A 26,358-nucleotide genomic window follows, 5' to 3' on the forward strand; every position below is an offset into this window, starting at 1 on the left:
CTCCTTCTGGCACCCCATAATGTTAATGTTGGTACGCTTGAAGTTGTCCCAGAGGCTCCTTACATTATCTTCATATTTTTTATTCGTTTTGCTCTTCCAGTTGGGTGTTTTTTGCTTCCTCACATTCCAAATCATTGATCTGATTCTTGGAATCCTCTACTCTACTCTTGAATCCCTGTAAATTATTCTTATTTTCAGTTAGTGTATGCTTAATTTCTGACTGGTCCTTTTTCATGTCTTTGAAATTATCAATAAGATCCTCAAAAGTCTCACTAAGTTCCTTGAAGCTCTCACGAAGATCCTTAAGTAACCATGGTTTTGAATTCTGTATCTAGTAGTTTGCTTCCATTTTTTTCATTTGTGATATGTTTCTTTGTCTCTACATTTTGGCTGCTTCCCTGTGTTTGTTTCTATGTATTAGGTAGAGCTGCTATGTCTCCTGGAATTGGTAGAGTGACCCTGTGTAATAGGTGTTCTGTAGGGCCCAGTGGCTCAGTCTCTCCAGTCACCTGAGCTAGGCACGCTAGGTGTGCCCCTGTGTGGGCTGTGTGCACAGTCTTGTAGTTGAGCCTTGATTACTGTTGGTGTCACTGGGAGGAAATGACCTCCAGGCCAATTGGCTGTGAGGACCAGCTATGACTACAGTGGAAAAGCTGCAGTGCAGGAGACACCCTTATGGAACAGGACTTGCTTCAGTGGGGCTTTGGTGCTCACCCCTTGAATGTGTTGCTTGTGGATGTGTAGAGTTGTATGGTCTGAAACTATCCACTGGGTGCACTGGCTCTGGAGCCTATCGGGTAGTACGTCAGCCACTGCCTGAGGCCACCTGGCAGGAGCTACAGCGATATCTGCAGACGGCTGCTACTTGTACTGGGCTTAGGGGTGCCCAGGAGAGGCCCAGCTGTGAAGCAAGGCAGGCTGGTGCTAGTGCCAGGTCTTGGGCCTTTTATCAATAGGTTTGGAATATGCTAATGTCAGCTGCTACTTTGAAAGATTTTAGGAAAGTCTGAAGCCTGAGCCAGGACAGGTCGTTCATATGGAAAAGCTGCTGCAAACAGCTTGGGTGGGGCTGCAAATTAGACAGGGCGGGGCCTCAGGGACTCATTAGGGTGAAGCAAACAGTGTGAGCCAGGCTGATGGAGACTCAGATACAGTCAGCCATGGCATGGGAGAAATCCCAACACAGGAACAATTACCCCTGCGAGCACCCCTGTCTCAGAGAAAGTTGCCTCCAAGTTCCTGCCCTAATGCCAGATAATCCAGTTCCTCTCTATATGTCTCAAAGCTGCTTGGCACTGGAGATCAGAGGGATTGAGTCCAAGTAAGTTCATGCACTGGCCCTTTAAGAGGAACACCTAGGTCTCCAGCAGCCTTCATGTCACTCAGCAACAATCCCTGCTGGTTTTTACAGCCTCAAGTTATGGGAACTTCTCTTCCCAGCTCTGGAACCCTGGGCTGGGGGTCTGGTGTGGGGCTTGGACCCCTTGCTCCTCACAGGGGGCCTCTGTAGTCAAGATATCCTTCCTGATTAGAAAAACGGCACACGTGGGTGTTGGACTAGCCAGTTCCATGCCTCTGCCTCTCCTACCAGTCTTAAAGTGCTTTCTTCTTCTCTAGTTGTAGGATTTCTATTCGGCCAGCTTTCAGACGGTTCTGAATGATGGTTGTTCTGTACTTTAGCTGTAATTTTGACGTGGTTGTGGGAAGCAGCCAGTACCAATGTTTACCTACACCACCATCTTTGTTCTCTACCCTAAACTCTTTAAATCCTGCCTCTTCTACAAAGATTCCCCAATTCTCCCAGTCAAAAGGGGTCTCCTCCCAGCACTTCCCATGCTCCTCCACCACACCAGGGCAGAACACCCCCGAGGCAAAATCATGCAGAGGCACAGGATATCTGGAGTCAGCTGACCTGACCTCTAATTCGATTCTGTTGTTATTGGCTATGTGACCCCAGGCAAATTATAAAATTTCTCTGAGCTTCAGCTTCTACATCTATAGAACAGGAATCACAAAGCTTTTGTAAGAATTAAATGAGCATTTATAAAGGCCTGGCACAGGACCTGGCATCTAACAGCTTTCAGAAGTAGGGGTGGTAATAGGTGCTATTGTAGAGACTTGGATATCTGTTTTCTCCCACCCACCTGAAAAGAAGCTCCTTGAAGGCAACATAGTAAAGTATCTCCCAGAATGCTTGATACTTAGGGCACGTCAGTAGCAGAGTGGTGTCTGAAAGGCTATTTGGAATTACCTAAGAGATCCTGACAGGCAGTGGCTTTATGCCACACCCAGGTCTGGAACACAAAGCTCCTAAATCCCAGGCCATACTTGATCCACACAATGCTACCGGCCCCTGAGGGTCTCAAGTACACTGACTTCCTGTCTCACACAGTAAAGATCCTCTTCCCCATCAGAAAATCATTCTTATCATACAGCTCTCCAAATACCCAGCGAATCACATCACTACAACCTGTTCTTACCTAAAGAGCCTATTCCAGGCGAGCCGGTGTGTATTTAATTGTTCCGAATGCACAGCGCGACCAGTGCCTTGATGAACTCCAGATGCCATCCATCAGCCCTTGATGGCTCATTTGGTATAACATGAATACTGTGGGCTCTAACTACTCTAGCACTTACGAGCTACCAGTATATGTCTTTCCCACTCGTGAAACAACCAAATTACCTTTTAGGAATGAGATGTTCTAGTAATTCTTAAGTGACTTAACCCTAGAAAGTCTATGGAAAAAACTAATTTCAAGGAATTTTTGTTTCAAAAGCAGAAGGCAAAACCAATAACTTATGAGGCAACTTTTTAACAAATAGGCCAGAAACCATACATCTCTTCACTTCCTAGGGATACAGCATTGCGGTGATGCTGTCCTGGACAGCAGTGTAAAACCCGGTCAGAAACAGTTTTGAGCACTAGCCAGTCGCTCCGTGGTTAGAGTGTCGGCCCACGGACTGAAGGTTTGCAGGTTGGTGAAGGGCACATACCTCGGTTGTAGGTTCAATCCTGAGCCCCCGTCAGGCTGTGAGCGAGAGGCAACTAATCGATGTGTCTCTCTCACATCCATGTTTCTCTCTCTCTCCCCTTTACCCCTTCCTTCCGCTCTCTCTAAAAATCAATGGGAAAAGATACCGTCACTCCTTGGGACAGGTTAAAACAAAACAGCTTTGAATCTTCTCTTTTGGAGTTCCCTTCAGAAGTGTGTGGCTGTGTTGTGGGAGAAAGCCAGCCCTCCCTGAGGGAGGAAGTCAAGGAGCACACTTTGGAACCAGACAGTACTGGATGCAAATCTCAATTCAAAATATTGGTAAAGTTGTTTAACCTCCTTGGGCCTCATTGTTCTCATACATACAATGGAGATGTAGTACGAATGCATATAGAAATGACTCTCATTTGGAGAGTTTGTTAAAAATACAGGGAGGGAGAGGCATGGAAGGGGGAAGGGAGGCCAGAGTCTGGACCAGCGGGTCCCAGGATTAATTTATTCAAACAGGAAATAATAGAAAAACACTCAACATGCAAAAGTCTTCTGAAGAAAGTGAAGGAAAACCACGGAGCATGCCCAAGGCCGAGGCAGACCTCCCTTCAGAGGATGTGCCACGGGAGGCAGAAGGAAAGCCTCCGTCCTCCCAAGGAGGTGTAAGCCAGGAAGCGGGAGGGAAGGGGAAGCGGGCTGACTCAGCCCGCCCAGGCACTGAAAGAGGACACTCCCGTCAGGCATTTGGACCCTGAAGAAATGCCAAGAGGAGGAGATGAGATGGAAAGGCTTAGGGAAGAAATCAGAAGAGTAAGAAACAAGTTTGTGATGATGCATTGGAAGCAAAGACATTCACACAGATGACCTTATCCTGTGTGCGTTAGGCCTTGAATTCTTTTTTCCATCTGATAGTAAAATCTGGCCCCTGCTTTCTATTAGCATATTCTGATGTATCTTTTACCTTGGTTTTGCTTTTAATCACCTGGTAGAATTTTGTTTTAGACAGTTTCCTTGTTAACCAGCATCTTACTGGATTTTGTATTTTGACCTATTCTCCAGGTCTATTTTTCAATTGGGAAGTTTCACACAAATGCATGAAAATATGTTCATTTCATATTGTAAAGTAACATAAGTGGCAAAGCATATTTAGTGTCAGCTCACATATGTACATTAAAAATCCCAAATTGTGTGTGTGTGCATGTGTGTATACATACATACATACATCAAAAAATTAACTGCTTATTTCTGTGTGGTATGAGTTTTCTTTTTGTTTATATGTATTTTTTAATGAATTTGTGTCACAGACAATTAAAATTTTTTAATAAAAATGAAATAATTTGCAATCAGCTTATAAAGGCAATGGGGTCACCTACTGTTAACAAATATGCCAGAAACCATACATCTCTTCACTTCCTAGGGATACAGCATTGCGGTGATGCTTGAAATAACTATTAAAATGTAAACCTCAAATCACCTCTGGATCTCTTAACCAGAGGAATAAAATTGGCCATTATTACAGACAAAAAAAAAAAAAAAATTCAGGGAGACATGAGTCTCATCCCCAAAGATTGTTTCAGGGAGTCTGTTGTGGGGCACAGAAATCTGTGGGGATTTAAATTGTTTTTCATTTTTAATTACAAAACATGCAAAAATATTTCCCCCTTGTAAACTATTAAAACATTACCTTGTCAGTTATGAATGCACTCAGCTATAAGCAATTTAGAAAAACTAACAGTCACTTAAACTGGGGGTGGTATTTTTCTCATGAACAAGAAGAAATCTAGAAGCAGGAAGTTTGGAGCTCGAGCAGCCACTCAAGGATTGCATGAAGGACCAAGGACCTTGGATCCTTTTTGCTCTGCCATCACTGGCCTGTGGCTGCCACCCCTCTACCTGTAAGGCGGCTGCTCCGGCAGGCAGGGTCTGTGAAACAGGCAGGCAGAGGGCACAGGGGCCAAAGGGTTTTACTGTTCTATTTATAAAGGGGTGCTCTCCCTAGGGGCTAATGCCTCTATCTCATAGGCCAGAACTGTGTCCTATAGTTATTCCTAGCTGCAAGAGACACTGCATAAGAGAATTTTATAACTGGGCTCATAGCCACGCCAAACAAAGTCCAGGAGGAATGAGGCACAGGCACTGAATAGGAAATGAGCAGCGTCTACTACAATTACAGGTAAGCTTCGTGTCCCCTTGGCCCTCTCCTCCTAGACCGTTCATTCAGGCCTCGTGGGCGTTTTTACTAAGCTCCTCAGCAGATTCTGATGCCCCCTGCCCCCAAGGTTTGAGGACCACCTCCATACTTACTGTGCTCATCAGAGATTAGCCCTGGCTTTTAAGTGTTCGGCCTAGTGGAGCCATCATAGTTGGCCAATCAATCTTCACTCTCATCCTCTTCCCTCCCCCTGCAAGTCACCCAGAAAAACCTAATCCCATTTGCTATAGCCACATCTCAAGTCTGGCCTTGCCCAGCACACAACACTGGGTAGTGGAAAATAACTGGCCTGTTTAACAAATCAGAGCCGCCCTTCACCATGTGACAGTCTGCCACCTCTGACACTTCAAGAATGTAAAACATTGGCTCCAACCTGAAGCCATGCTGCCTTGCCTGCGATGACAGTGTCACCCCCAGGCGACCTGCTGCCTGGAATAAGGTTTGCTTGTGCTCTGCAGACACATTCACTACTGGGTTTAGGGGGAAATGCGATGGTGGGCAAGTGTTCATCACCATTAAGTGGGGAAAAATCAAGAGAAAAACAGCGCACATAGTTTTCTATTAGGAAGTGTAGACCTGTGCAGAAAAGAAAAGCAGGAAAGCTAATCCCAAGTGGCAGCACCAGTAAACATCTTTGTGGTGAGAGTAATTATGTTTATTCCATTTTGGTTTTGTTGGGAAGGGAAGGAAACTTTCCAAAATTTTCTATAAAAAAAATATGTATTACTTTTAGAACTAGTTTATGATTTTTTTAAAAATCTGTCAACGTATACTGTCATGAGGAATCATGATAATTTTTGGAAGGCCTCTGATGGGTCAGCTCATCCAACTCTATGCCATATTTTATCTGCTTATCTGGTCTTTGCATAAAATTAAATGCCAACTGAGAAGGACGTCAGCCAAAGCAAGGGTGTGACCGTATGGGTAGGGCACCATGACAAGGCTGCCAGCTACAACCGTAGCGTTTTAAAAACCTGAAGTCATTCAGATTTAACGGGAAAACAAAGTCCCTGATTTCCTAATTAAGAAGCTGCAAAAAGAAATCCAGGTTCATTACTCAGCAACCATGCTGCACTCAGTAACCATGCTGCACCCAGCAATGCTGCACCCAGAAACGCTGCACCCAGCTACCCTGCACCCAGCCACCCTGCACCCAGCCACGCTGCACCCAGCCACGCTGCACCCAGCCACGCTGCACCCAGCTACGCTGCACCCAGCCACCCTGCACCCAGCTACGCTGCACCCAGCCATTGGGGTGGAACGCGGGGCATCACGTGTGTTGCACACAAGGCCAGCCGCACTCTGGGAGGAACCAAATGCCAAGACCCTACAGCAGAGCAGGCAGCAAACTATTAAGAAAACTTTTTCCAACCAGGGTACATTTTTGGCAAACCCCTACCTACACTCTCCTCAGGAAGCCTCTGTGGCTATCAAACAAGCAAGCTAACAAATACATTAAAAGGCAAGATCTACAAATTGGATGCTGTTAACTTTAGGGCCGCAGCTGAACTGTGAGTCAGGTTGGAGAAGCACCTTCATATCTAAGACTCTCTTCTCTACTCGTCTTGTCCTCTCCAGCCAATGCTATGGCCTGCCGGGATAAACAGCCTGGCTTCTCCTAAAACAAAGCTGCCCCGGGTCAAGATGGCAGCGTAGGTAAATGCTATGCTCACCTCCTCCCATGACCACATCAAAACTGCAACTAAATTACAGAACCACCTGAAGGCCAGCTGAACAGAACCCCTCTAACTAAGGAGGTACAGAAGTTACATCAAGACTGGTTAGGAGGGGTGAAGACTCACAATGTGGCAATTAACAATCGAGAGGGATATTTCGGATTTGGAGCCCTTTCTGAGGAGTGAGAGGCCCGGAGCACCAGCGCCAAGGAGCGCCCACAACACTGGCTGTGCAAATCAGCGGGGAGACAGCCCAGGGGGTCTGCGGGCTGCTGTACACCAGGCATCCTCTTAAACAGGCGAGCACAGCCCCGCTCTCCCACATGCACGTGCCCTAAGCTCCAGACAAGGGCAGCAGCTTGGAAAGCACCAGGGAGGCGCTGCGTTAGAGGCCGGAGGGCAGCTCTTTCCTGGACTAAAGTGCCAGCAGCGCCTCTTTTCCTTTGCTGACTCTACCCCACACAGCCTGACACCGAAGCTTCGTCTCCAACAACCTGGCTAGCACCCCTCTCACCCACCCTGGTGATTCTCTGAGACCCCACCCCACAAAATGTACACATCTGGCCTGAATTGTTTTCAGAGTCTCAGCCATACAAGTGGCTGGCTTGGGCCTAGCCTGTGGACTTTCCTAAAATCCTCAAAGGTCCCAAACCCCAAACAAGAATGGGCTGGCTTCAGTGTGCCCTGTACCTCTTGCTAAGTGCCCCCAAGCCCAGGACCAGTGCCAGCTGGTTTCAGTCACAGCATAACCATCTCAGGACTGGATACAGGCAATGGCTGACCTTGGTCTGCACAAGAGGCCCAAACACCTGTGCTTACAGACCACACAAAGCACACCCAATTAGCACCACAAGTAACACACCCAAAGAGTGGACTTGGCACGGACCAGAGTCCCACTAAAACACGTCCCACTTTGTAGGGTCGGCCCCTGCACAGCAACTTCTCTGCTGTAATCACAACCAGTCCTCACAGCCCATCAGCCTGACTGTCAGTCCCACCCACCGATGTGTCAACAGCAATTAGTCTCAAATACAACAGGAGAGCAAACACACCGCACACAAGGGACACCCCTAGAGCACCCAGCTTAAGTGAACAGGGAGACTGCACCCCTGGCCCCACAGGACACCTACTGCGTAAGGCCACCCTACCCAGACCGGAGATGTAGCAGCCCTACCTCATACACAGGAACAAACACAGGAGACAGCCAAAATGAGGAGACAAAAAACATGTCCCAAGTGAAAGAACAAAACTCCAGATAAAGAACTAAACATAATGGAGGCAAACAACCTACCAGACGCAGAGTTCAAAACATTGATTACAAGGATGCTCAGCTTAAGGGAAGTATAGGTGATCTCAGTGAGAACTTCAACAGAGAGATAGAAACATCAGATGATGCAGAAGATCAAATCAGTGATTTAAAAGACAAGGTAGCAGAAAATGCCCAACTGGAACAGCAAAAAGAAAAAATCTCAAAAAATGAGGATAGTTTAGTCCTGGCAAGTGTGGCTAAGTGGTTACAGTGTTGGTCTGCACAGGTTCGATTCCTGGTCAAGGGCATGTACCTGGGTGGCAGGTTTGATCTCCAGACCTAGTCAAGGCATGTGCAGTAGGCAACCAATTGGTGTGTCTCTTTTACAATGATGTTCCTCTCTCTGTCTCTCTTTCTCACTCCCTCCCTTCTTTCGACTCTCTCTAAAAATCAATGGAAAAAAACATCCTTGGGTGAGGATTAACAATAACAACAAAAATTAGGATAGTTTAAAGAACCTCTGGGACAACATCTAGCATAACATTTGCATCTTAGGGATACCAGAAGGAGAAGAGAGAGAACAAGGGACTGAGAACCTACTTAAAGAAACAATGACTAAAAACTTCACTAACCCAAAGAAGGAAAAGATACACAAGTCCAGTAAACACAGAGATCCCAAACAAGATGAACCCAAAGAGGCCCACACCAAGACACATCATAATTAAAATGCTAAAGGTTAAAGACAAAGAGAGAATCTTAAAATCAACAAGAGAAAAGCAGTTAGTTACCTATAAGGGAGCTCTCATAAGACTGTCAGATGATTTCTCAACAGGAATTTTGCAGGCCAGAAGAAATTGGCACAAAATATTTAGTGATGAAAAGCATATAATTCAGATTACTCTACCCAGCAAAGCTATCATTTAGAATCAAAGGAAAGATAAAGAGCTTTTCAGACAAGAAAAAGCTGAAGGCGTTCATCACCACCAAACCATTATTACAAGAAATGTTTAAAAATTGGGAAAATTGGACAGATACATGCAAAAAAATGAAACTAGACCAACAACTTATACCATACACAAAAATAAACTCAAAATGGATCAAGGACTTAAACATACGACGGGAAACCATAAAAATACTAGAGGAATCTATAGGCAGAAAAATCTCTGACATATGCCAAAGCAATTTCTTCACTGATACTGCTCCTAGGGCAATGGAAACTAAAGAGAAAATAAACCAATGGGACTACATCAAAATAAAAAGCGTTTGCACAACAAAGGAAACAATCAATAAAACAACAAGAAAGCCCACTGCATGGGAGAACATATTTGCCAATGATATCAATGATAAGGGTTTAATCTCCAACATTTACAGGGAACTCATGCAGCTTAACAAAAAGAAGATAAACAACCCAATCAAAAAATGGGCAACTGATCTAAATAGATACTTTTCGAAAGAAGACAGAAGGAAGGCCAAGAGGCATATGAAAACCTGCTCAAAGTCACTAATCATCAGAGAGATGCAAATCAAAATGTCAATGCGGTACCATCTCACACCTGTCAGAATGGCTATTATCGACAAGTCAACAAATGACAAGTGCTGGCAAGAATGTGGAGAAAAAGGAACCCTCGTGCACTGCTGGTGGGAATGCAGACTGGTGCAGCCACTGTGGAGAACAGTATGGAGTTTCCTCAAAAAACTAAAAATGGAACTCCCATTTGACCCAGTGATCCCACTTCTAGGAATATATCCCAAGAAACTAGAAACACCAATCAGAAAGGATATATGCACCCCTATGTCCATAGCAGCACAATTCACCATAGCTAAGATTTGAAACAGCCTAAGTGTCCACCAGCAGATGAGTGGATTAAAAAACTGTGGTACATCTACACAATGTAATACTACGCTGTGGTAAAAAAGGAGTTCTTACCATTTGCAACAACATGGATGGAGATGGAGAACATTATGCTAAGTGAAACAAGCCAGGCAGAGAAAGATAAATTTTAAAAAAAGGGCTTCTTTAAAAAGAAAAATATAATAAAAAATATGAATAGGAAAATATCACAAAGAAAAAACTCTCATTGACAAAGGCAAACATATAATAAAAGCAGAGGGTCAACCAACTATAAAGCTAATGCAAAGGTTAAAAGAAAAAGTAGGAAGATCATCTATAATCTACACTAATAAAAGAGAAACATGCAAACTGACCGTACCTCTGCTATGCCCACCAGCCACGCCCACCAGCCAATCAGGAGCAAGTATACAAATTAACCCAACCAAGATGGCGGTTAATTTGCATATCCAGGCGCAGAGCGAAGACTGAAGACAGCATAGAAGGAAGCCAAGCACTGCAGAAGGGAGCGAAGCTGCGGAGAAGCAAGTGGGGCGGCTGAGAAGGGAGGGAAGCAGGGGGAGTGGCGGAGATGGGAGGGAAGCAGGCGAGGTGGCGGCGACGCCCACAGGAAGCCCTATTCTTGCAGGAATCTTCCTGCAACGGGCCTCTAGTCCTATATAAAAAAAGGGTAATATGCAAATTGACTGTACCTCCACTACACCCACAAGCCACGCCCACCAGCCAATCAAGAGCGAGTATGCAAATTAACTCAACCAAGATGGCTGCAGCCACGGAGCAAGCAGGAGGCTTGGGTTTCCCCGACAATGGAGGAAGCCAAGCTTTCCGCCCGCCCTGGCCTGCCTTGGTCTCCGTTCAAGGCTACAAAGTTTCAATTATAAAAGATAAATAAATCCCAACAAAAATGGCAGCAGCCACGCAGCTGGAGAGAGCAGGAGGCTTGGGTTTCCCTGGCGATGGAGGAAGCCAAGCTTTCTGCCCGCCCTGGCTGGCCCTGGCCTTCACTCAAGGCTACAAAGTTTCAATTATAAAAGATAAATAAATCCCAGATACCAGGGCCTCCGCTTGGATCGCCAGGGGGCGTGGCCAGCCTGCAAACCACCACAGGCCCATCGCCCAGGCCACCCCACACCTCAAGGGAACCCCCACCCTGATCCGGGACACCCTTCAGGGAAAACCAGCCAGCCCCCACCCGTGCACCAGGCCTCTATCCTATCTAATAAAAGATTAATATGCAAATTGACAGTCACTCCAACACACAAGATGGCTGCCCCCATGTGGACATAAGATGGCCACCACAAGATGGCCAGCAGGGGAGTGCAGTTGGGAGGGACCAGGTCTGCAAGGGAGGGCAGTTGTGGGCGATTCAGGCCACCAGGGGAGGGCAATTAGAAGTGACCAGGCCAGCAGAGGAGGGAAGTTGGGGGCGACCGGGCCTGCAAGGAAGGGCAGTTGGGGGGGACCCAGGTCTGCAGCGGAGTGCAGTTGGGGGGGACCAGGCCTGCAGGGGAGGGCAGTTAGGGGTGACCAGGCCTGAAAAGGAGGGCAGTTAGGGGCAATCAGGCTGACAGGGGAGCAGTTAGGCATCAATCAGGCTGGCAGGGGAGTGGTTAGGGGGTGATCAGGCTGGCAGGCAGAAGCTGTTAGGGGCAATCAGGAAGGCAGGCAGGCGAGCAGTTGGGAGCCAGCAGTCCTGGATTGTGAGAGGGGTCCCAGATTGGAGAGGGTGCAGGCTTGGCTGAGGAACACACACCCCCGTGCACGAATTTTGTGCACCGGGCCTCTAGTTACAATAGTAAATTAAGGGACACACACAAAAGTAAAAAATAATGACAAAGTAAAAAATAAAAGCGGAAAGGGTAAGTAAAAATGGTAGTAATTTTAGAATGTGTTCAAGCTTAGTGACCATCAACTTAAAATACACTGCTATAAACATAGCTTGGTATATATGAAGCACATGTTAACAAAACCTAAAATCTAAAGAGATATACAAGAAATAAAGAGCTTTTTTTTTTTTTTTTTCCTGCCTCCACGGCCACCACGGCCACCATGAAAAAAACTTGTGGCGAAGGGGGACAAAAAAAAAAAAAGAAGAAGAAGAAGAAGAAGAAGAAGAAGCAGGTTCTGAAGTTTACCCTTGACTGCACCCATCCTGTAGAAGGTGAAATTATGGATACTGCCAATTTTGAGCAGTTTCTTCAGGAGATAGTCAAATGGAAAAGCTGGGAATCTCAGTAGAGGGGTTAAAACCATTGAAAAAAACAAGAGTAAGATCACTGTAACGTCTGAGGTGCCTCTTTCCAAAAGGCATTTGAAATATCTCACAAAAAATATCTGAAGAAGAATCTATGTGACTGGTTGCTCACAGTTACTAACAGCAAAGAGAGTTACGAATTACGTTACTTCCAGATAAACCAGGATGAAAGAGGAGGGAAAACTCAATTTTGTGTGAGTTCTTGAAAAAAACTTGGGAACCAAAAAAAATAAAATAAAGAAATAAAGAGAAGGAATCCAAAAACAACCAGTGACCAAGAATGTTGAAGAGAGGCAAGAATTCATCAACTAGTACTAACTCTCACTGAAGTCTTTTTTGTGCCCAGAACTGATAAAGGCATCATGAGGAACGAGCCCTCAAGGTAGGTAGTTATAATCCAGTTTGGAAACCGTTTTGCAATCCCTGAAGAATCAATGGATATAAGCACTAGTCATTGATGACTCCAAACATCACGAAGAGAAAGAGACAGGACATCATGTCCTTCTGAGAAAAATACCTCACCTCTACAGTAGTCTTGTCCAGAAATTAAAGCTGAACGTGACCAGACCACAAATCTAACTTCTACTTTACATGAAATATGGAAAAAAAGAACATGTGAACATGTTTAATGATACCACAGGAATATGATCAGCAAAATCCAAACTACGGGAAACTCTATAGGACAAACGACCTGGTTTCTTCAACAAATAAATTGCAATGAAATAAATATGGAGGAAGAGACTTTAGATTAAAAGAGACATAAGAGATATACCAACTGATTTGTAATGCCAGATCTTATTAGTTTCTATTCAAACAAACAAACTTAAAAAATATATAACATTATGAGACAACTAGAAATTTGAATACTAACTGAATATGCATTAGAGACTTGTTGATAATTTTTAAATTATAATAATGGTATTATGGTTGTTGCTTTTTTTTAAAAAAGAGTTCATTTTTCATTTAGAGGTATACACTGAAATATATGGCTGAAATAATATGATTTGGGGAATTTACTTCAAAATAATGTAAGCCAGGAAAGGCAGTGGGTAGACATATTGACTAAGTATAATAGGTCATTAGTTTATAATTACTGAAGTTATATAAAGGGTAAGTGGAAGTTCTCTTTATTTTTGCAAACACAGGGAGACAGCCAAAATGAGGAGACAAAAAACATGTCCCAAGTTAAAGAAGTTGCAAAAGAAGTTCTCTTTATTTAAAAAAAAAAAATCTCTTTATTTTTGATATGTTTAAAATTTTCCATAACACGAAGTTTAAAAAATAAACCTAGATTTAAAGATTGATACATTCAATATTCTCAGAGAAAAGTTAAAGTAAAAACTATAGGGCATAGATTATAAATGTATCAGATGTTTAGGTGAGGGAAGTATTCAGATTCAATACACATTTATTGAGTGCCTACTCTGTACTAGACTCTTTAGTAATCTCTGCAGCTCGAGTTCCTCATCCATAAAATGGGACGTTAAAAAGTCTGCTTCATCTGGTTGTTACTAAGAGGAGGTAAGTTATTATACATACCAAGCATTCAGAATAGTATCTGGCCCTGGCCGGTGTGGCTCATTGGTTAAAACACCAGCCTGTGCACTAAAGGGTCACCGGTTTGATTTCTGATCAAGGGCAAGTACCTGGGTTTCAGGTTCATCCCCAGCCCACTGTCAGGGTGCATGTGGGAAGCAACCAACGATATGTCTCTCTCCTCTCTCTCTCTCCTCTCTCTCTCTCTCTCTCTCTCTCTCTTCTCTCTCTCTCTCTCTCTCTCTCTCTTCCTCCCTCTCTCTTTCTCTCTCCCTTTCTCCCTCTCCCTCTTCCCTCCCTCCCTGCTAGTGTGTGGGCTGAAGCAAAGGTACTCAATAAATGGTAGCTTTAAATAACTATGCAATAAATACTGAGACACGTTTTATTGCTGAGAAAACTGAAGCTCAGAAAAGTAAGTCCCAAAGGTCACTACCAGCAGAGGTGGAGCCTGAGTGTCAGAAGCAGTCTGCCTGCCCTCAGGCTGGGCCCCCGGGGCTCGCCGCAGGCAGAAGAGCCCTGTGACCACAGAGTATGAAGAACGAAGGTGTTAGGGGAGAAAGAAGCTATGAGGCTTTGAACAAAGAAAAGGGGTAAGGTAAGGCTGAAAGGAGTAAGGAAGAATACCGCCTTGGCCGGTGTGGCTCAGTTGGTTGGGCATCGTCCCATGCCATGCACAGAAAGGTTGCCAGTTTGATTCCCACACAGGGCACATGCCCAGGCTGCAGACTCAATCCCCTGTAGGAAGCATGCAGGAGGCAGCCAGTTAATGTTTCACTCTCACATTGATGTTTCTCTCACTCTCTCTCTTCTTCTCTCTCTAAAAATCAATAAAAAATCTTAAAAAACAAACAACAAAAAAGGAAAAATAACATTCAAGACCCTCAGAAATGCCATTCCAATCAAGTTCAGGGCAAAGTCTTCTAATTAAAGACTGATTCCACAGCTGTCCTTGGGTTGACCTCACTGATTCAAATAAGTAGCCACAGGGTTTCAGAGGGAACTATTTTAACTCTGCTTTCCATAATGATTCTGGATGAAAGCTTCAGTTAGTTAAGTTTGTGGGTCAGTCTCATAAGTTATTTTCTTGGCTGGCTCCCAAGAAAGCCAGGCCATCATTCCAGCAATGAGGTGATCAGTTTTGCATTCCTACCCAAATGGGAGGCTTCTTCACAGAGCTTGCAAGTCATACCTGTAAGATCTATAACCTGGGATGCTCAACCTTCCCCTAAAATCTGTTCTAGTGATTTAGGGAAACCACAGTGTTGAGGATGGCTGTCCACACGACATCCAGAACACGCTTGCACCTACAGAGGAGACCATTTCTCCAGTAAGCAGGTAGACAAAGGTCATCTCTAGATATGCTGCCACTTCTACCATCAGAGCTTGGGGAACACCTTGTGGTAGGGGCGCTATGAGAGCCCCTGAAATTCCTATTCTGACCTGGCAGTTCTGTTCACATGATGGAGGGGCACCACCGACAAGCAGGTTCCAGAGGCCTTTTGTGGTGGTGCAAAAAGAGTCGAGGCCCTTTGAAGGCCACAGACAATCACTTATCTACTTGGCTTCCTTGTTTATGAAGAAGGGTAACAGAGAACCTCACTGCACCATGAAAATGAAACATGTGAAAAGCTAGACAAAAGGTTGACTACTTACACGATTATTCGAGTCCCATTAAGGCAGAACTAGATCAGCTCCCGCAGAACAGGGATTTTGAGGGTCTCTAACCTGTTTGCCCCCAGAGGCAGAATGCAACAAGGTATACACTGTGCGTTGGTCACGCCTGGGTTTGATTTTCGACTCTGCCAGATTATCTTCAATTTTCCATAGTTCTAGCAAAATAAGCCTTGTCGACCCTGCACTATCTTGGCTGATTGGAAAACAAAAATCCACAGATAACCTAGGAGCCTCATTTTGCTTTAGAGTTGCAGCCTCTTTACACTAAAATGTACCACAAAAGGGCTGATGTGAACTTCCTGTATTTGAATTTTCTCCCTCATCCTGTTCTCTTGATTTCTCTCCTTGCAGGTAAGTATAATAATTAACAAGCGCCTAAAAAGAAAAGGAAGAAGGCAGGAGATGCAGACAAAGGAGCCTAGGGAAGATCTGCAACCCAGATCATCAGCTTTCACAGAAACAGCACTGGCTTGAAACATCAGACAGAGCTAAGGACCGTATGAGCTTGGTCTGCCTCACCCATGGGCAGCGTGTTCTTCTTCATAAGGCCTCAAAGCAAGGTTCAATAAAGAATTAGCCATGCCCAGCTGGTGTACTCAGTGGTCGAGCATCGTTCCATGCACCAAGAGGTCACAGGTTCTATTTCCAGTCAGGGCACATGCCTGGGCTGCAGGCTCAATCCCCAGTAGGGGGCGTGCAGGAGGCAGTTGATTGATGTTTCTATCACTTTCCCTTCCTTTCTCTCTAAAAATAATACTACAAAGGTATTTTTTTAAAAAGAAAAAAGAATTAGCCATAATGAAGATGGGGCATTGGGGGCAATCAGATCTGGGCTCAAACCCCTGGCTCTGCAATTTATTCACCCCAAGACCTCAGGCCAGTTACTTTATCTTGGATTTAAGTCTTCATCATCTCATTAGTAAAATGGGGATATTAACTAACACTGTGGACTGCTAGGAGAATCAGAAAGGATATCTACCTAATAAAAGAGTAACATGCTAATTGACCACACCTTTGCGACACCTACCAGTCAACAAAGATGGTGGGTTAATTTGCATACATAGGTGCCGAGTGGCCTGGGTCAGGGCAGGGCGGGATGCTTGCATCATCGCCATGGCGACGATGCAGGCTTGCCGAACCACCCCAGCCGCTCCGGGCCTCTGGCAGCGTGGGAAGGCAGAAAGGTGGCTCTGGGCCAGAGTGGAAAGGCAGCTCCAGCCAGAGCGAAGTCACTGCCGGCAGCCAGGAGAAGGAAGGCCCATTCTTGCACGAATCTTTGTGCATCGGACCTCTAGTAAATATATATATATTTATATATATTTTTAATTTTCTTTTTAAAAATCTTTATTGTTTAGAGTATTACAGATGTCCCCCTTTTTACCCCCATTACCGCCGTCCACCCATTTCCTGCCCCACCCCAGGCTTTCACCATCCTATTGTCTGTGTCCACAGGTAATATATGTATGCATGAAAGTCCTTCAGTTAATGTCTTCCCCCCACTTCCCTCTGAGATTCCTCAGTCTGTTCCATGCCTCTGGTTTTATTTTATTCATCCGTTTATTTTGTTCATTAGATTTCTTGTTCGTTAATTTTTATTTTTAGATCCAACTGTTGAAATATATGTATTTATTGCCATTTTATTGTTCATATTTTTATTCTCCTCCTCCCCCTTCCTCTTCTTCTTCCTTCCTCTCTCCGTTTTACCCCCTCTCCCTCCTCCTTCGTCTTCTTAAAGAAGACTCTTCAACATTTCACGCAATACTGGTTTGGTTCTGATGATCTCCTGTAACAGTTTGTCTGTGAAGCTCTTTATGTGACCTTCAATCTAAATGAGAGCTTTGTTGGGTAGAGTAATCTTGGTTGTAGGTCCTTGCTATTCATCACTTTGAATATTTCTTACCACTTCCTTCTGGCCTGCAAAGTTTCTATTGAGAAATCAGCTGACAGTCATATGAGCACTCCCTTAGGTAACTAACTGCTTTTCTCTTGCTGCTTTTAAGATTCTCTTTGTCTTTAACCCTTGGCATTTTAATTATGATGTATATTGGTGTGGGCCTCTTTGGAACTCTGTGCTTCCTGGACTTGTAAGTCTATTTCTTTCACCAGGTAGGGGAAATTTTCTATCATTATTTCTTCAAATAGGTTTTCAATGTCTTGTTCTCTCTCTTCTCCTTCTGGCACCTCCATAATGTGAATGTTGGTACGCTTGAAGTAGTCCCAGAGGCTCATTACACTATCTTCATTTTTATTTCTTTTTTCTTTTTGTTCTTCTGATTAGGTGTTTATTGCTTCCTCATATTCCAAATTGTTAATTTGATTCTTGGAATCCTCTACTCTACTGTTGAATCCCTGTAAATTATTCTTTATTTCAGTTAGTGTATGCTTAATTTCTGACTGGTCCTTTTTCATGTCTTTGAAATTCTCACTAAGATCCTTGAAAGTCTCACTAAGTCCCCTGAAGCTCTCATTAAGATCCTTGAGAACTTTATAACCGTTATTTTGGACTCTGTATCCAGTTTGCTTGCATTCCTTTCATTTGTGATATGTTTCTTTTTCTCCACATTTTGGCTGCTTCCCTATGTTTGTTTCTATGTATTAGGTAGAGCTGCTATGTCTCTTGGAATTGGCAGAGTGGCCTTGTGTAGTAGGTGTCCTGTAGGGCCCAGTGGCTCAGCCTCCCCAGTCACCTGATCTGGACACTCTAGGTGCACCCTTGTATAAGCTGTGTGCACAGTCTTGCTGTAGTTGAGTCTTGATTGCTGTTGGCATCACTGGCCTGGAATTGACCTCCAGGCCATCTAGCTGTAAGGACCAGCTGCAACTACAGTGGGAGATCTGCTGTGCAGGAGACACCCCTATGGAGCAGGACTTGTTCAGTGGGGCTTTGGTGCTCACTGAGTCTGCCCCTTGAGTGTGTCGCTTGTGGATGTGTAGAGTTGTAATCTATTATGGTACAAAGCTGTCCACTGGGTGTACTGGCCCTGGAGCCTTCCGAGTAATACAAAGTCAGCCACTGCCTAGGGCTTCCTGGTTGGAGCTACAGAGCAAACTGCAGATGGCTACTACTTGTACTGGGCTTAGAAGTACCCATGGAAGGGCCATCTGTGAAGCAAGGCAGGCTGGTGCTAGTGCCAGGACTTAGGCCTCTTATTGATAGGTTTGGGGCATGCTGACATCAGCTGCTGCTTGTTTGAGAGGTTTTAGAAAAGTCTGAAGCCTGAGCCAGGACAGGCCATTCATATGGGAAAGCCACTACAAACAGCTTGGGTGGGGCTGCAGATTGGATGGGGCAGGGTCTCAGGGAATCACTAGGGAAGAGTGAACAGTGTGGGCCAGGCTGATGGAAACTCAGATATGGCTGCCATTCAGCTCTGCCACAGAAGAGGTCCCAGCACAGGATCAATGACCCCTGTGCGCACCCTGTCTGGAAGAAAGCTGCCCCCGAGTTCCTGCTCCAATGCCAGATAGTCCAGTTTCTGCCTGTATGTCCCTGGATCCCCAACACCCCTACCCCTGAGCTGGAGCTCAGAGGAAGCGGAACAGTGTAAGTTTGTGTGCCAGCCCTTTAAGAGGGACTGCCTGAGTCTTTAGCAGCCTCCATGTCACTCAACTACAATTCCCACTAGTTTTTACAGCCCGAAGTTATGAGGACTTCTCTTCCCAGCTCTGGAACCCTGGATTGGAGGTCTGGGGCTTTGGGACCCCTTGCTTCTCATGGTAGGACTCTGCAGGAAAGATATTCCTCGCGATTTAAAAAAACACCACACGTGGGTGTCGGACCAGACTATTCAGTGCCTTTGCTCCTCTTGATGTACTTTCTTCTTTACTTCTCTAGTTGTTGGACTTCCATTCAGCCAGATTTCAGGCAGTTCTGAATGATGGCATTTACCTATGCCACCATCCTGGTTCCCAAGATATATTTTAAGAATGTTTATAATAAGAGCTGCTGCTGACACATACACTGTCTCATTTAAACCTTAAAACCACCCTGTGAGGGAGCTATTACTGCCCCCATTTTTAAAGATGAGGACACTGAGGTTCAGACTGAGTAATATGTCCCAAAAACACAGGTGATGAGTGCTAGGCCTGAGAATGAGATCTGGGCTTGTCTGCCCCCGAGGCTGTGTTCTTGGTGCCATTACAGTGCTTGGTGCACAGCAGGTTGTAAAGAAAAGCCAGCTATTGGGACTCCGGCAAAGGCCCTCCTGAGCCTAACTCAGCAGCTCTGGGATGAAGCATCATCATGCCCATTTTACTGGTGAGGAGGCGGGGGCCCAGCTAGTTTAGACTCCTAGAGTTCAATAAAAAGCCCATTTTCCAGAGACATATACTTCAGTATATTTATGGATCTGCTTCAAAATAATGCAGAGCCAGGGAGGATGGTGTGGTAACGAGATGAAACAGATGTTGGATTGGCCAGATGTTGAGAACTGTTGAAACTAAGTCATGGGTACATAGAAGTTCACTATACTGTGTTCCTTATTCTTGTTTGTTAGAAACTTTGCATAATAAAAAGCAAGAGCAAAAAATATCACCTCATCTCCAGGAAAATGTATAAGGCGGAGGTGGGTCTCAAATTGAGGTATGGTCTGTCCCCAAATTCCAAGTTCTCTCTACGCCACTGTAATAAAGCATTCCTCCTTCTTTCCATCCTCACTATATGGTCCAGCCGCACTAGGGACTGGCATCATTCTAGAACCCAAAGTTCAGGCAATCTAAGTTGGGAACCACAAGGCAATCTCCACTGCGCATCATATGGCGGCAGCCCACACTCTGTAGGGGCGCAGGGGAAGGGTGGCCCTGCTGCCTGGAGAGTCTAGGAAGGTCTTAGAAAGGAAGCAGGACTTTGGTGAGGAAAGGATGTGAATGATGTGAAGGAGAATGAAGGGTAAGAAAGAGGAGAGAGAGAAGGAGCAGTGCATGTAGGTGCAGCGGCTGCGCAGGCTGAGCTCTGCTTCCCCGGCTCCCTTTGGGTGCTACTGCAGCCCCCACTGGTGTCCCTTCCACCTGTCTCCCCGCCTTAAACTACCCTCCACACTGTCCCAGGATGATCTTCCCAAACAGAAATCTGATCACATCTTCCTCTGTGCATGAAAAACACCCCTGAGCTCCCCAATTAACTCCAACAATGTCTACACTTCTCAACCTGACGCTCAGAGTGACTGTCACTAACCAGCACTCACTGCCACCTGCCCCCTTTGCCAGGTCCCCACACAGATACCCAAAGCCAGGGGTCTGCTGCCTCACACACCTGGGTACCTTTTCTCTAATGTTGTCTCTTCCCAACATGCCCCGCCTCCTGATAACTCCTGTAGGACCAGCTCGGATGTCACCGCCTCACTCTGCCCAGCAAAGCACACACCCACTGTTATCAGGATACCCTCAACCTACACTTGTTTGTACTTATTGTTCCCCATCTACACAACGGGTGCCCAATACCAGGTGTCTGTTATCACTATTGGCGACTTTAAAAATGCAGCCCCTGAGCAGACAGGCAGAGGGCCTGGCACAGAGCAGCTACTGGGAGAGGCTGCCCCATAGGGGCGACAGGATGCTGAGCAGAGGGCTCAGTCCTGACCTTAGCTGAGGCCACCTTACTGCTGTGCTCTGCAGGTGTCTGAAAAGCCCAAGGCTGCAGGAGGCTTATTTAGTGCCTTAAAATGCTGTAATAGTTTCCTTCCAAAGGTTCTAGACAAATGGAAAATGATAGCGACAGCTTTTTGCTCCCCTCACTTTCATGGCTACAAAGCTAAAGACTATCATCCATGGGATCAGGGATTTGGTGTCTCAGAAGCAAAGACAGGTCACAAGATGAACTGGTCCGGACCATCTGCTCTTGGATGGGGAAACAACCCCATATTCAGTTATTCTCCTCGATGCACCAGGCGCCTGCTTCTCTTGTGGGAATCTGGAGCCAACACACGATTTTTATTTAACTTAGAATAAAACCAATGTCTCCTACAAGAAGGGGCGAAAAGCTTAACACAAGCATGCCAACTTGCAAGGAACTGAGGAGCCTTCTGGCAGGGTTACGAGAGATGGACCCACAGCCTCTCGGGAAAGGGGCACCTGTGCTCTCCATATTAAATTCTTAGCAACAGGGGTTAACAGAGGAAAACAAAAGCTCCCAGACATTTTGCATCATTGCAAACAGAGAAAAACTCCACAGACCTAGCACTAGAGGAGCTTCCTCCTCCTACATTTTTCATGGGCCTGCTGTTCCTGCAACGCCCAGCACCAGGCTCGGCCATTTCCACAGAGCGGCACTGCTCCACTGCCCCACCACACTAACCCTTCATCCTCGGAGCCAATGAGAACACAGGATTTTCCATTCATCATGGCCGTGGACACCAAAATAGCTCATCTGACCTTTGCAAATATCAAACAGTGAATTTAAAGCAGAAACTGGCAAAAGGTAATGCGGAAGTCTTTAGCTTTCCTTTCAAGGATGATTTTGTCATTAGCCAAGAAACAGACTGCCTTTTTGCAACTAACTTTAATATTCATTCTGTATTTCTAAACAAAAAAGTTATCTTTTTAATTATTCACCCAATATGAGAGATTAGGGGATTTGGTTTATAATTTTTGGTTGTTTTTGGTTCTTACTAGTGTAGCAGAAATGCTACAATGAAAAGTACTATATTTGCTAGATTCTAGACAAGATATTGTATGTAAAGAGAACGTTTTTGTCTTTATATTTAAAAAGGCTACCCAATTTAAGCAGATTGTAACTTACTCCCTGGCATGTAACTAACTCAGCCCCACTATAAATCAGAGAAAATCCTACTACTCCCCGGGTGGCTGCACGGGGAGTGAGCAGAAGCCCTCCTTAAACAGGAGTTCCCTCCGCACTTACTCCCTTTCCAGCTCAGCCAGAGAACTGCCTCTAAAATCCAGTCTCTGAGCATGTTCATCTGATCATTCTGATGCTAATTAAAGGATGTACAAGACTCCTGATTTCTCTTTCACTGGGTTAGAGACCAGGAAGGAGACGCTGTGGATTCTCAAGGCTAAGTCAGCCAGTAACATGCAGGGAATGTGAATATGAGATCAAAGTGTACTACCCTGGAGCAGCAATAGAGAGATGTGGTTCCCTCCCAGCTGGCAGGCAGAAGGGGAAAAGAAATGAGGCACTGATACCAGGTGTACTGGTTAATAATGAGGATTTTTTTCAATAGATGGAGTTACACATATGTTGATATATATGCAATTTGATATGTATGCTGTTTTGTTGTATTGAAAGTAAGCTTCAAAACTTCATATGTCAAATTTTCTGAAGGTGTTAACATCATAGATATTTTTATGCTTAAAAATGTCAAATTTCATGCCAAAAAAAAAGAGCATTTGCGTGAAGTTTTAATTCATTACTTTATTTTGAAGAAAAGTGATGCTGAAAGTTATCCATATACTTTGGGAAGCTTATGGTGAACATGCTCCATCTCAAGATACTTGTGAACGCTGGTTTAAGTGCTTTAAAAGTGATGATTTCTATGTGAAAGACAAAAAATGTCCAGGTCAACCGAAAAAGTTTAAAGCCCAACAATTACAAGCATTATTGGATGAAGATGCGTGCCAGACTCAAAAACAACTTGCAGAAAGAATAAACATTGCTCAGCAAACAATTTCCAATCGTTTACAAGCAATGGGAAATATTTTAAAGGAAGGAAAATGGGTGCCACATCAACTGAACAAAACACAAATAGAAAACCGAAAAGTCATCAGCAAAATGTTGCTTCAACGGCACGAAAGAAAGTCCTTTTTGCATCAAATCGTGACTGGCGATGAAAAGTGACTTTATTTTGAGAATCCCAAATGCACAAAATCTTGGGTTGGTCTAGGTCAACCATCAACATCAACTGCAAGGCCAAATCGCTTCGGAAAGAAGACAATGCTCTGCATTTTGGTGGGATCAGGAAGGTGTGGTGTATTATGAGCTTCTAAAACCAGGTGAAACTGTTAATACTGATCGCTACCGACAACAAATAATCAATTTGAACCACGCTTTGATGGTAAAATACCAGAAAATAGGGCAAAGTAATTTTGCTTCATGATGACGCACCATCACACATTTCAAAACCAGTTAAAGACACGTTAAAAGATCTTGCCTGGGAAGTATTACCCCATCCGCCGTATTCCAGACCTTGCTCCTTCAGATGACCACTTGTTCCAATGGATGGCACACGCACTTTCTGAGCAAAGGTCCTTGGTTGGCCGGGACACAGGAGGAACTCTACAGCTCTGCCCATGGCACGTCCACTCTGCATTTCTACAGGAAGGTGCTCAGGAAGGAAGGTAGCCAGAGGCAGTGAGCTTACTTCACAGTCTCAGAGCCATGGGGGAGCGTGGGCCACTGACAACCAAATGCCTTTCCCTCCTCAGAGTGCAAAAATATAAAGCTATCTCGCACTGATGGAGGTGCAGGGGAAACAGCTACTCTTGGGATCTGTTACTGAGAATCTATGTTGGACCCCCTTTTAAAGGCAATTTGGCAGTCTCTTTAGAAGTTTTACTTCTAGGATTCTACACCATCCTACCTAATAATCCTACCTAATAATAGACAAATATGCAAATTGACCGCACCTTCGCTACGCCCAAGCCAAGCCCACCAGCCAAGCCACGCCAACCAACCAATCAGGACAAGTATGCAAATTACCCCAACAAATATGGCGGCTAGTTTGCATATCAAGACAGCTTAGAAAGAAGCCAAGAGCTGCTGAAGGGAGCAAAGCTGCGGAGAAGCAAGCAAGCCGGGGGGGGGGGAGGAGAAGGGAGGAGTGGAGGCGGGGCCGGGGGAGAAGGAAGGTGAGCAGGGCGGGCTGGCAGAGAAGGCGGGCCGGGGGACAAGGGAGGAGCGGAGGCGGGGCCGGGGGAGAAGGAAGGAGAGCGGGGCGGGCTGGCTGGCGGAGAAGGCGGGCCGGGGGACAAGGGAGGAGCGGAGGCGGGGCGGGATAGAGTGCAGCAGGAAACCCTATTACAGGATTTTTCCTGCAATGGGAACGCTAGTAGAAATATAAATGTGGCCCTGACCGGTTTGGCTCGGTGGATGGAGCGTCGACCTGCGGACTGAAGGGTCCCGGGTTCAATTCTGGTCAAGGGCACATGCCTGGGTTTCGGGCTCGACCCCCAGTGTGGGGCGTGCAGGAGGCAACCAATCAATGATTCTCTCTCATCATTGATGTTTCTATCTCTCTCTCTCCCTCTCCCTTCCTCTCTGAAATCAATAAAAATGTATTTAAAAAAAAGAAAAGAAATACATATGTGTACAAACATAGGTTGCCACAGCATCTATATATATAAAAGCCTAAGCAACTGGCTGACCGGCCGGTAGCTATGACACACACTGACTACCAGGGGGCAGATGCTCAACACAGGAGATGTCGAGCGACAGCAACTTTGCAGAGTGCCCTCTCGCACTCCAGGACCCCCCAGGGGATGTCGGACTGCCAGTTTCGGCCCGATCCCCACAGGCCAGGCCGAGGGACCCCCACCTGCCGGAGGGACCCTGCTCACTACGCAGACACCTTCGAGCGCTGGCGCCACCCCAGGTGCGGCTGGCCAGGGAGGGACCCAAGAGGTTGGCTCCAGGGCGTGTCCAGCCCATCTTGCCCAGTCCTGCCCCGCCAGCCTCCTTCTAATTAATTTCCTTTCAGTGAGCACGAATCTGTGCACCAGGCCTCTAGTTGTTTATAAAACAGACAAAACAAACAAAAAAAAACAAAAAACACACACACAACACTGCCTCCCAGCAAGGGAAAGGCTATATAATAGTATATGTGCTCTATGGAATGCAAGGTGGGCTGAAATATGCTGCCATGGAAGACAGCTAAAATACACAATGGCATGACAAAGCGAGTTGTAAAGTAAAACCCACAGTAGGATCCCAGTACACAAAAGGAACTTCATGGAACCAGGACCACACACTAAGCAGCTGCTGGAGATACCTATGGGGAGCCCAACAAGGGTGGAAAGTGGGAACTGGTGCTTTATACAAAATATTAGAGGCCCAGTGCACGAGATTTGTGCACTCAGGGGGGTCCCTCGCCTGGCCTGCGCCCTCTCACAGTCCGGGAGCCCTCAGGGGATGTCTGACTGACTGCTTAGGGGAGCGGGCTAAGCCAGCAGTCAGACATCCTTAGCGCTGCCACGGAGGCGGGAGAGCTCCCGCCACTGCTGTTGTGCTCACCTGCTGTGAGCCTGGCTTCTGGGCTTCTGGCTGAGCAGTGCTCCCGCTGTGGGAGCTCACTGACCACCAGGGGCAGTTCCAGCATTGAGCATCTGCCCCCTGGTGGTCAGTGTGCATCATAGCGACCAGTTGTTCCGCCATTCAGTCTATATGCATATTACCCTTTTATTATATAGGCTACTTTTGTATTGTCTGTTTAAAACAATGTGTACATTTGATACTTTCGCTTTACGTACTTTTTCTCGTCTAATTTTAAAATAAGAAGGGGTATACCCATACCCTCTATGGGAAGACCCCTCAGCCACCCCAAAAGGCTGCTCCCCTCTCTGCTCTGCTCACCTATAAGAGGGGCAGGAGGGTGTGTGAACATTTCTCAGAGGCAGTCTTCTGACCACAATGGGGCTTTTGGGACACCATACTCAAAAAGTGGGTACCCTCACATTTACCCATCCCATCCTGTCCCTTAGTGGAGCTCTGAACCACCTATCATTTCATACCCTTCTCTCTAAGTCTATCAAGTTTTGAAACTGAAGTCTTCTTGGGACAGTGTCTCAAACGGGAGTATGAATTTGCTGAAGTTCAATGACAAGCTGAAAGGCTTGTTCCCTCTAACTCTCTTCTCTCTCTTTCAGACCAACTCCTACTCATCCTTCAAAATCAGGTCCTCCCACAGTGCCCCCACAGGATTCACCTGGGCACTGAAGTTATGTGTTTATCCCTCTCAGTGGAAACTCCCTGAGG

The 26,358-nt window shown here is 45.6% G+C and overlaps 1 protein-coding gene and 1 pseudogene across 7 annotated transcripts in view; one reads left to right on the plus strand and one right to left on the minus strand.

Moving 5' to 3' along the window:
* TOM1L2 (target of myb1 like 2 membrane trafficking protein) overlaps window positions 1–26,358 on the minus strand; it is a 154,924-nt gene that overhangs the window by 114,972 nt on the left and 13,594 nt on the right. The window lies entirely within an intron of this gene.
* LOC103299346 (transcription elongation factor A protein-like 8) lies at window positions 3,524–3,875 on the plus strand (annotated as a pseudogene).

This window comes from Eptesicus fuscus, chromosome 20 (assembly GCF_027574615.1).
Source record: "Eptesicus fuscus isolate TK198812 chromosome 20, DD_ASM_mEF_20220401, whole genome shotgun sequence".
NCBI lineage: Eukaryota > Metazoa > Chordata > Mammalia > Chiroptera > Vespertilionidae > Eptesicus > Eptesicus fuscus.